Source organism: Sciurus vulgaris, assembly GCF_902686455.1.
Source record: "Sciurus vulgaris genome assembly, chromosome: 8".
NCBI classification, from domain to species: Eukaryota; Metazoa; Chordata; class Mammalia; order Rodentia; family Sciuridae; genus Sciurus; species Sciurus vulgaris.
In genome coordinates, this window is record NC_136468.1 from 119448683 (window position 1) to 119456768 (window position 8086).

Sequence of the window (8086 nt, forward strand, 5' to 3'; positions counted from 1 at the left end):
TTCCAGTTTTCCCAGCACCATTTGTTAAAGAGGCTATTTTTTTCTCCAATGTTTTGTCACCTTTGTCTAGTAGGAGATAATTGTATTTCTATAGGTTTGTTTCTGTATCTTCTATTCTATTCCATTGTTATTCATGTGTGTTTTTTGCTAATACTATGCTGTAATTGTTACTGTTGTTCTGTAGTATAATTTAAATTGTGATATTGTGATGCCCTCTGCTTTGCTTTTCTCACTAAGGCTTGATTTGGATATTCTAAGCCTCTTATTTTTCCAAGTGAATTTTGTGTCTGCTCTTTCTATTTCTATGAAGAGCATCATCGCAATTTTAATGGGAACTGCATTGAATCTATATGATGTTTTTGGTAATGTGGCAAATTTGACAATATTTATTCTTCCTATTGAAGAAAATGGAAGGTTGTTCCAACTTTTAAAGTCTTCCTCAATTTCTTTCTTTAGTGTTCTGTAGTTTTAAATGTAGAGGTCCATCACATCTTTTTTAGGTTGATACCCAAGTGTGCTCCGGTTTTTTGTTTGTTTTGTTTTGTTATGTTATGTTATGTTATGTTATGTTATGTTTTGTTTGAGAATTGTAAATTGGATAGTTTTTCTGATTTCTCTTTCAGCTGAGTCATCACTGAAGTATATACACACAATTGATTGATGAATGTTAATTTTGATTCTGCTACTTTGATGAATTCCTTTATGAGTGCTGGATGTTTTTTGGTGGAGGTTTTTGGGTCTTCTCAATATAGAATCACATCATCAGACAACAGAAAATTTGAACTTTTTTTTCCCTATTTGTATGCTTTTAAGGACTATGTTGAATGGAAGTGGTGAAAGTGGGCATCTCTGTTTTGGTTTTATTTTTCGAGGGAATGCTTTCTGTTTTTCTCCATTTAATATGATGTTGGCCTTGGGTTTCTTGTATATAGCTTTTACAATGCTGAGGTATAATCATTTTATCCCCAGTTTTCCTAGTTTTTAAAAACATGAATGAATGCCATAATTTGTCAAATGCTTTTTCTTCATCTATTGAGATGATCAATTGATTCTTGTCTTTAAGACTATTTATGTGATAAGTTACATTTATTGATTTCCATATGTTGAACCAAGCTTTCATCCCTGGGATGAAACTTACTTGATTATGGTGTATTCTTTTTAATGCGTTTTTAATGTGACTTGTCAATATTTCATTAAGAATTTTGCATGTATGTTCAACAAGACCATTAAAGTTTTCTTCCTTTGATGTGCCCTTGGTTTTATTATCAGAGTGATACTAACTTCATAGAATATGTTTGTAATAGTTCCCTTATTTCCAACTTCATGAAATAATTTTGAAGGACTGATATTCATTCTTTGTTAAATATCAGAGGAACTCTGCTGAGAATCTATCCAGTCTTATGTTTTTCTTTGTTAGCAGAATTCTGATGACTGCTTCAATTTTTCTTTTTTATTTGAAATTGGTCTGTTTACATTTTATATATCTCCAGTTCAATTTGGGGAGTTTGTTTATCTCTAGGAATTTTTCAGTGTCTTTAAGATTTTCTATTTTATTGGAGTATACATTTTCAAAATAGTTCCTAATTATCTGTATTTTTATAGTATCTGTGGTGATATTTCCTTTTTCATCATGGATTTTAGCAATTTGAGTTTTTTTCTTTTTTCTTTCTTTTTATTTTTTTTTGGTTAGTTTGGCTAAGGGTTTATCAACTTTAATTCTTTCAAAGGACCAACTTTTTGTGTTTTTGATTTTTTTAAATCTCAATTTTATAGATTTTTGGTCTGATTTTAGTAATTTTCTGTCTTCTACTTTTGGTGTTGGTTTATTCTTCTTTTTCTAGGGCTTTGAGATATAATATTAGATTATTTATTTAACATCTTTCTGTTCTTTTAATGAATATGCTCAAAGCTATGTACTTTTTTCTTAGAACTGCCTTCATAGTGTTCCAGAGACTTTGTTACATTGCATGTCTATTCTAATTTGCTTCTAAGTACCTTTTTATTTCACCCCTGATTTCTTCTGCTATCTATTCATTATTCAATAATGAACTTTTTAGTCTCCAGGTGTTAGAGTAGTTTCTATTTTTATCTTATTGTAGATTTCTAATTTCATAGCTTTATGAACTGATAGAATACAGGGTATTATCTGTATTTTTATTTACTTAGAGTTGTTTTGTGATCTAGTTTAGAAATAGAGGTGGCCTGGATTAGAAAATGTTTCATGTGCTATGAGAAAAATTGTACTGTCATTGATGGATGAAATACTCTATACAAATCTGTTAAGTCTAAATTATTGATTGTACTTTTAGTTCCATAGCTTCTTTTTTAATCAATGATTCAGGTGTGTTAAAGTCACCCAGTATTATTGTGTTGTGGTCTATTTGATTCCTGATATTGAGAAGGGTTTGTTTGATGTATGTAGATGCTCCATTATTTGGGGCATAAATATTTACTATTTTTATTTTCTACTGCTGTTTGATTCCTTTAAGCAGTATCAAGTGATCTTCTTTGTCTCTTCTTATTAACTTTGGCTTAAAGTGCACTTTTTCTGATATGAGAATAAAAATCCCTGCTTGTGAGTAATAGGTTTTTTACCATCTTTTCACCTTCAGTCTGTGGATATCTTCTATGAGTCTCTTGGGAACAGCATATTGTTGGGTCTTGTTTTCTATACAGTCTGCCAGTCTATGTCTATTGATGAGTTTAGACCATTAAAATTCAATGTTATTATTGGAAGATGTTTATTTCTTGTCATTTTGATTTATTTCTAGTTTTTAAGATAAATTAATTTCTCTTTCCTTTACTATTCTTCTAGTGTACTTTCTCCCTTTTCTGGTTTTCATTCTTATTTTCCATTTCTTCTTCATAAAGCATTTCATTGAGTATGTTTTGTAGTGCAGGCTTTATATTTGTGAATTCTTTTAACTTTCATTTATTGTTTTTTTTTTATTTTTTTTAATTTTTAATTTTAATTAAAAATCATAAATTTACATAGGGCAATGTTGTTTGATTCATTTTGTTATTTTTTCCCCTTCCCCCCTCCCCTCCCACCCCTCTTTTCCCTCTATACATTCCTTTCTTCCTCCATTCTTACCACCCTCCTTATCCCTAACCCTAAACCTAACCCTAACCCTAACACTAACCCCTACTACCCCCACCCCCATATGTCCTCATCAACTTATCAGCGAGATCATTCGTCCTTTAGTTTTTTGAGATTGGTTTATCTCACTTAGCATGATACCCTCCAATTTCATCCATTTGCCTGCGAATGCCATAATTTTGTCATTCCTCATGGCGGAGTAATATTCCATTGCATATATATGCCACAGTTTCTTTATCCATTCATCAACTGAAGGGCATCTGGGTTGGTTCCACAATCTGGCTATAGTGAATTGAGCAGCTATGAACATTGATGTGGCTGTATCTCTTTAGTATGCTGATTTTAAGTCCTTTGGGTATAGGCCAAGGAGTGGGATAGCTGGGTCAAATGGTGGTTCCATTTCAAGCTTTCTGAGAAATCTCCATACTGCTTTCCAGAGTGGCTGCACTAGTTTGCAACTCCACCAGCAATGTATGAGTGTACCTTTTTCCCCACATCCTCGCCAACACCTATTGTTGCTTATGTTCTTGATAATCGCCATTCTAATTGGGGTGAGATGAAATCTTAGGGTAGTTTTGATTTGCATTTCTCTTATTACTAGAGATGTTGAACATTTTTTCATATATGTGTTGATTGCTTGTACATCTTCTTCTGTGAAGTGTCTGTTCATTTCCTTAGCCCATTTGTTGATTGGATTATTTGTATTCTTGGTGTAGAGTTTTTTGAGTTCTTTATAGATTCGGGATATTAGCGCTCTATCTGAAGTATGATTGGCAAAGATATTCTCCCACTCTGTAGGCTCTCTCCTCACATTACTGATTGTTTCCTTTGCTGAGAGAAAGCTTTTTAGTTTGAATCTATCCCAGTTGTTGATTCTTGCTTCTATTTCTTGGGCTATGGGAGTCCTGTTAAGGAAGTCTGCTCCAAAGCCAACAAGTTGAAGGATTGGGCCTACTTTTTCTTCTATAAGATGCAGGGTCTCTGGTCTGATTCCAAGTTCCTTGATCCATTGTGAGTTGAGTTTTGTGCAGGGTGAGAGATAAGGGTTTAATTTCATTCTGTTGCATATGGATTTCCAGTTTTCCCAGCACCATTTGTTGAAGAGGCTATCTTTTCTCCATTGCATATTTTTGGCCCCTTTGTCTAGTATGAGACAATTGTATTTATTTGGGTTTGTGTCCCTGTCCTCTATTCTGTACCATTGATCTACCTGTCTATTTTGGTACCAATACCATGCCGTTTTTGTTACTGTTGCTTTGTAAAAGAGTTGAAGATCTGGTATTGCGATACCACCTGCTTCGCTCTTTCTACTGAGGATTGCTTTAGCTATTCTGGGTTTCTTATTCTTCCAGATGAATTTCATAATTGCTTGCTCTATTTCTGTAAGGTACATCATTGGGATTTTAATTGGAATTGCATTGAATCTATATAGCACTTTTGGTAGTATGGCCATTTTGACAATATTAATTCTTCCTATCCATGAACATGGGAGATCTTTCCATCTTCTAAGGTTTTCTTTAATTTCTTTCTTTAGTGTTCTGTAGTTCTCATTGTAGAGGTCTTTCACCTCTTTTGTGAGATTGATTCCCAAGTATTTTATTTTTTTTGATGCTATTGTGAATGGGGTAGTTTCCTAATTTCTCTTTCTGAAGATTCATCACTTATGTATAAAAATGCGTTGGACTTATGGGCACTGATCTTGTAACCTGCTACTTTACTGAATTCACTTATGAGTTCTAAGAGTTTTCTGGTGGAATTTCCAGGTTCCTCTAAATATATAATCATGTCATCAGCGAACAGGGATAGTTTGAGTTCTTCTTTCCCAATTCGTATCCCTTTAATTTCTTTGGTTTGTCTAATTGCTCTGGCTAGAGTTTCAAGAATGATGTTGAATAGAAGTGGTAAAAGAGATCATCCCTGTCTTGTTCCAGTTTTTAGGGGGAATGCTTTCAGTTTTTCACCATTTAGAATGATATTGGCCATGGGCTTAGCATAGATGGCCTTCACAATGTTAAGGAATGATCCCACTACCCCAATTTTTTCTAGTGTTTTGAGCATGAAGGGATGCTGTATTTTATCAAATGCTTTTTCTGCATCTATTGAAATAATCATGTGATTCTTAACTTTTAGTCTGTTGATATGGTGAATGACATTTATTGATTTCCGGATGTTGAACCAACCTTGCATCCCTGGGATAAAACCCACTTGATCGTGATGCACTATCTTTTTAATATATTTTTGTATGCGATTTGCTAAAATTTTGTTGAGAATTTTTGCGTCGATGTTCATTAAGGATATTGGTCTGAAATTTTCTTTCCTCGATGTATCTCTGTCTGGTTTAGGTATCAGTGTGATATTGGCTTCATAGAATGAGTTTGGGAGGGTTCCCTCCTCTTCTATTTTATGGAATACTTTGAGAAGTATTGGAATGAGCTCTTCTTTAAAAGTTTTGTAGAACTCGGCTGAGAACCCATCTGTTCCCGGACTTTTCTTTGTTGGTAGGCTTTTGATGACCTCTTCTATTTCATTGCTTGAAATTGATTGATTTAAGTTGTGTATATCTTCCTCATTCAGTTTAGGCAATTCATATGTGTCTAGGAACTTGTTGATGTGTTCCAGGTTTTCTGTTTTGTTGGAGTATAGATTTTCAAAATAGCTTCTAATTATGTTTTGTATTTCACTCGTGTCTGTTGTGATATTTCCTTGTTCATTCCGAATTTTAGTAATTTGAGTTTTCTCCCTTTTTCTCTTTGTTAGCATGGCTAAGGGTTTATCAATTTTGTTTATTTTTTCAAAGAACCAACTATTTATTTTGTTAATTTTTCCGATTGTTTCTTTTGTTTCAATTTCGTTGATTTTGGCTCGGAAATTAACTATTTCCTGTCTTCTACTACTTTTGGTGTTGGTCTGCTCTTCTTTTTCTAGGGCTTTGAGCTGTAGTGTTAAGTCGTTTATTTGTTGATTTCTACTTCTTTTGTTGAAAGCGCCCCATGAAATAAATCTTCCTCTCAGTACTGCTTTCATAGTGTCCCAGAGATTTTGATATGATGTGTCTTTGTTTTCATTTACTTCTAAGAATTTTTTAATTTCCCTCCTGATGTCTTCTGTTATCCATTCATCGTATAATAGTGTATTATTTAATCTCCAAGTATTGGAGAAGTTTCTGTTTTTTATTCTGTCATTTATTTCTAATTTCAGTCCATTATGATCTGATAGAGTACAAGGTAGTACCTCCATCTTCTTGTATTTGCTAACAGTAGCTTTGTGGCATAAAACATGGTCTATTTTAGAGAAGGATCCATGTGCTGCTGAGAAGAAAGTGTATTCGTTCTTTGTTGGATGGTATATTCTATATAAGTCGGTTAAGTCTAAATTGTTGATTGTGTTATTGAGATCTATGGTTTCTTTATTCAATTTTTGTTTGGACGATCTATCCAGCGGTGAGAGAGGTGTGTTAAAATCGCCTAGTATTATTGTGTTGTGGTCTATTTGATTTCTGGATTTGAGAAGGATTTGTTTGACGTACATGGATGAGCCAATGTTCGGGGCATAGATATTTATGATTGTTATGTCTTGCTGATTTATGCTTCCCTTAAGCAGTATGTAATGTCCTTCTTTATCCCTTCTGACTAGTTTTGGCTTAAAGTCCACATTATCTGAAATGAGGATGGATACTCCAGCTGTGTCTGTGTGCATGGTATGTTTTTACTCATCCTTTCATCTTTAGTCAATGGGTATCTCTTTCTATGAGATGGGTCTCTTGCAGGCAGCATATTGTTGGATTTTTCTTTTTTATCCAATTTGCCAGTCTATGTCTTTTGATTGATGAGTTCAGGCCATTAACATTCATGGTTATTATTGTGATATGATTTGTATTCCTAGTCATTGGACTCATTTTTTTTTTTTTGACATGATTTGTTTTCTCCTTTATTTGGCTATTCCTTTAGGCTTGTTCCTCCCGTTGCAGATTTACATCGTTGTTTTTCATTTCTTCCTCATGGAATATTTTGCTGAGAATGTTCTGTAATGCTGGCTTTCTTTTTGTAAATTCCTTTAGCTTTTGTTTATCATGGAAGGATCTTATCTCATCTCAAATCTGAAAGTAAGTTTTGCTGGGTATAAAATTCTTGGTTGGCATCCATTTTCTTTCAGGGTTTGGTAAATGTTGTTCCAGGCCCTTCTAGCTTTTAGGGTCTGGATTGAAAAATCTGCTGATATTCTTATTGGTTTCCCCCTGAATGTAATCTGATTCTTTTCTCTCGCGGCCTTTAAAATTCTGTCTTTATTTTGTATGTTAGGTATTTTCATAATAATGTGCCTTGGTGTAGGTCTGTTGTAATTTTGCATATTTGGAGTCCTATAAGCCTCTTGTACTTGGTTTTCCATTTCATTCTTGAGATTTGGGAAATTTTCTGATATTATTTCATTGAATAGATTGTTCATTCCTTTGGTTTGTTTCTCTAAACCTTCCTCAATTCCAATTATTTTAAATTTGGCCTCTTCATGATATCCCATAATTCTTGTAGATTCTGTTCATGATTTCTTACCATCTTCTCTGTTTGGTCAACCTTGTTTTCAAGATTAAATATTTTGTCTTCAATATCTGAAGTTCTGTCTTCCAGGTGATCTATCCTATTGTTTATGCTTTCTATGGCGTTTTTAACTTGGTTTATTGTTTCCTTCATTTCAAGGATTTCCGTTTGGTTTTTTTTCAGTATCTCTAACTCTTTATTGAAATGCTCTTTTGCTTCTGTTATTTGCTCTTTTAACTGTTGATTAGTGCATTCATTTAATGCCTGCATTTGTTCTTTCATCTCCTCGTTTGCTTCCCTGATTGTTTTAATTATGTACATTCTGAACTAGCTTTCGGACATTTCTCTTGCTGTGCTGTCATTGGGTTTTATTGATATAGTATCTAGGTTTGTTTGGGACATTGTCTTCCCTTGTTTTCTCATATTGGTCAGATGTCAATGGGACTCTGTGATA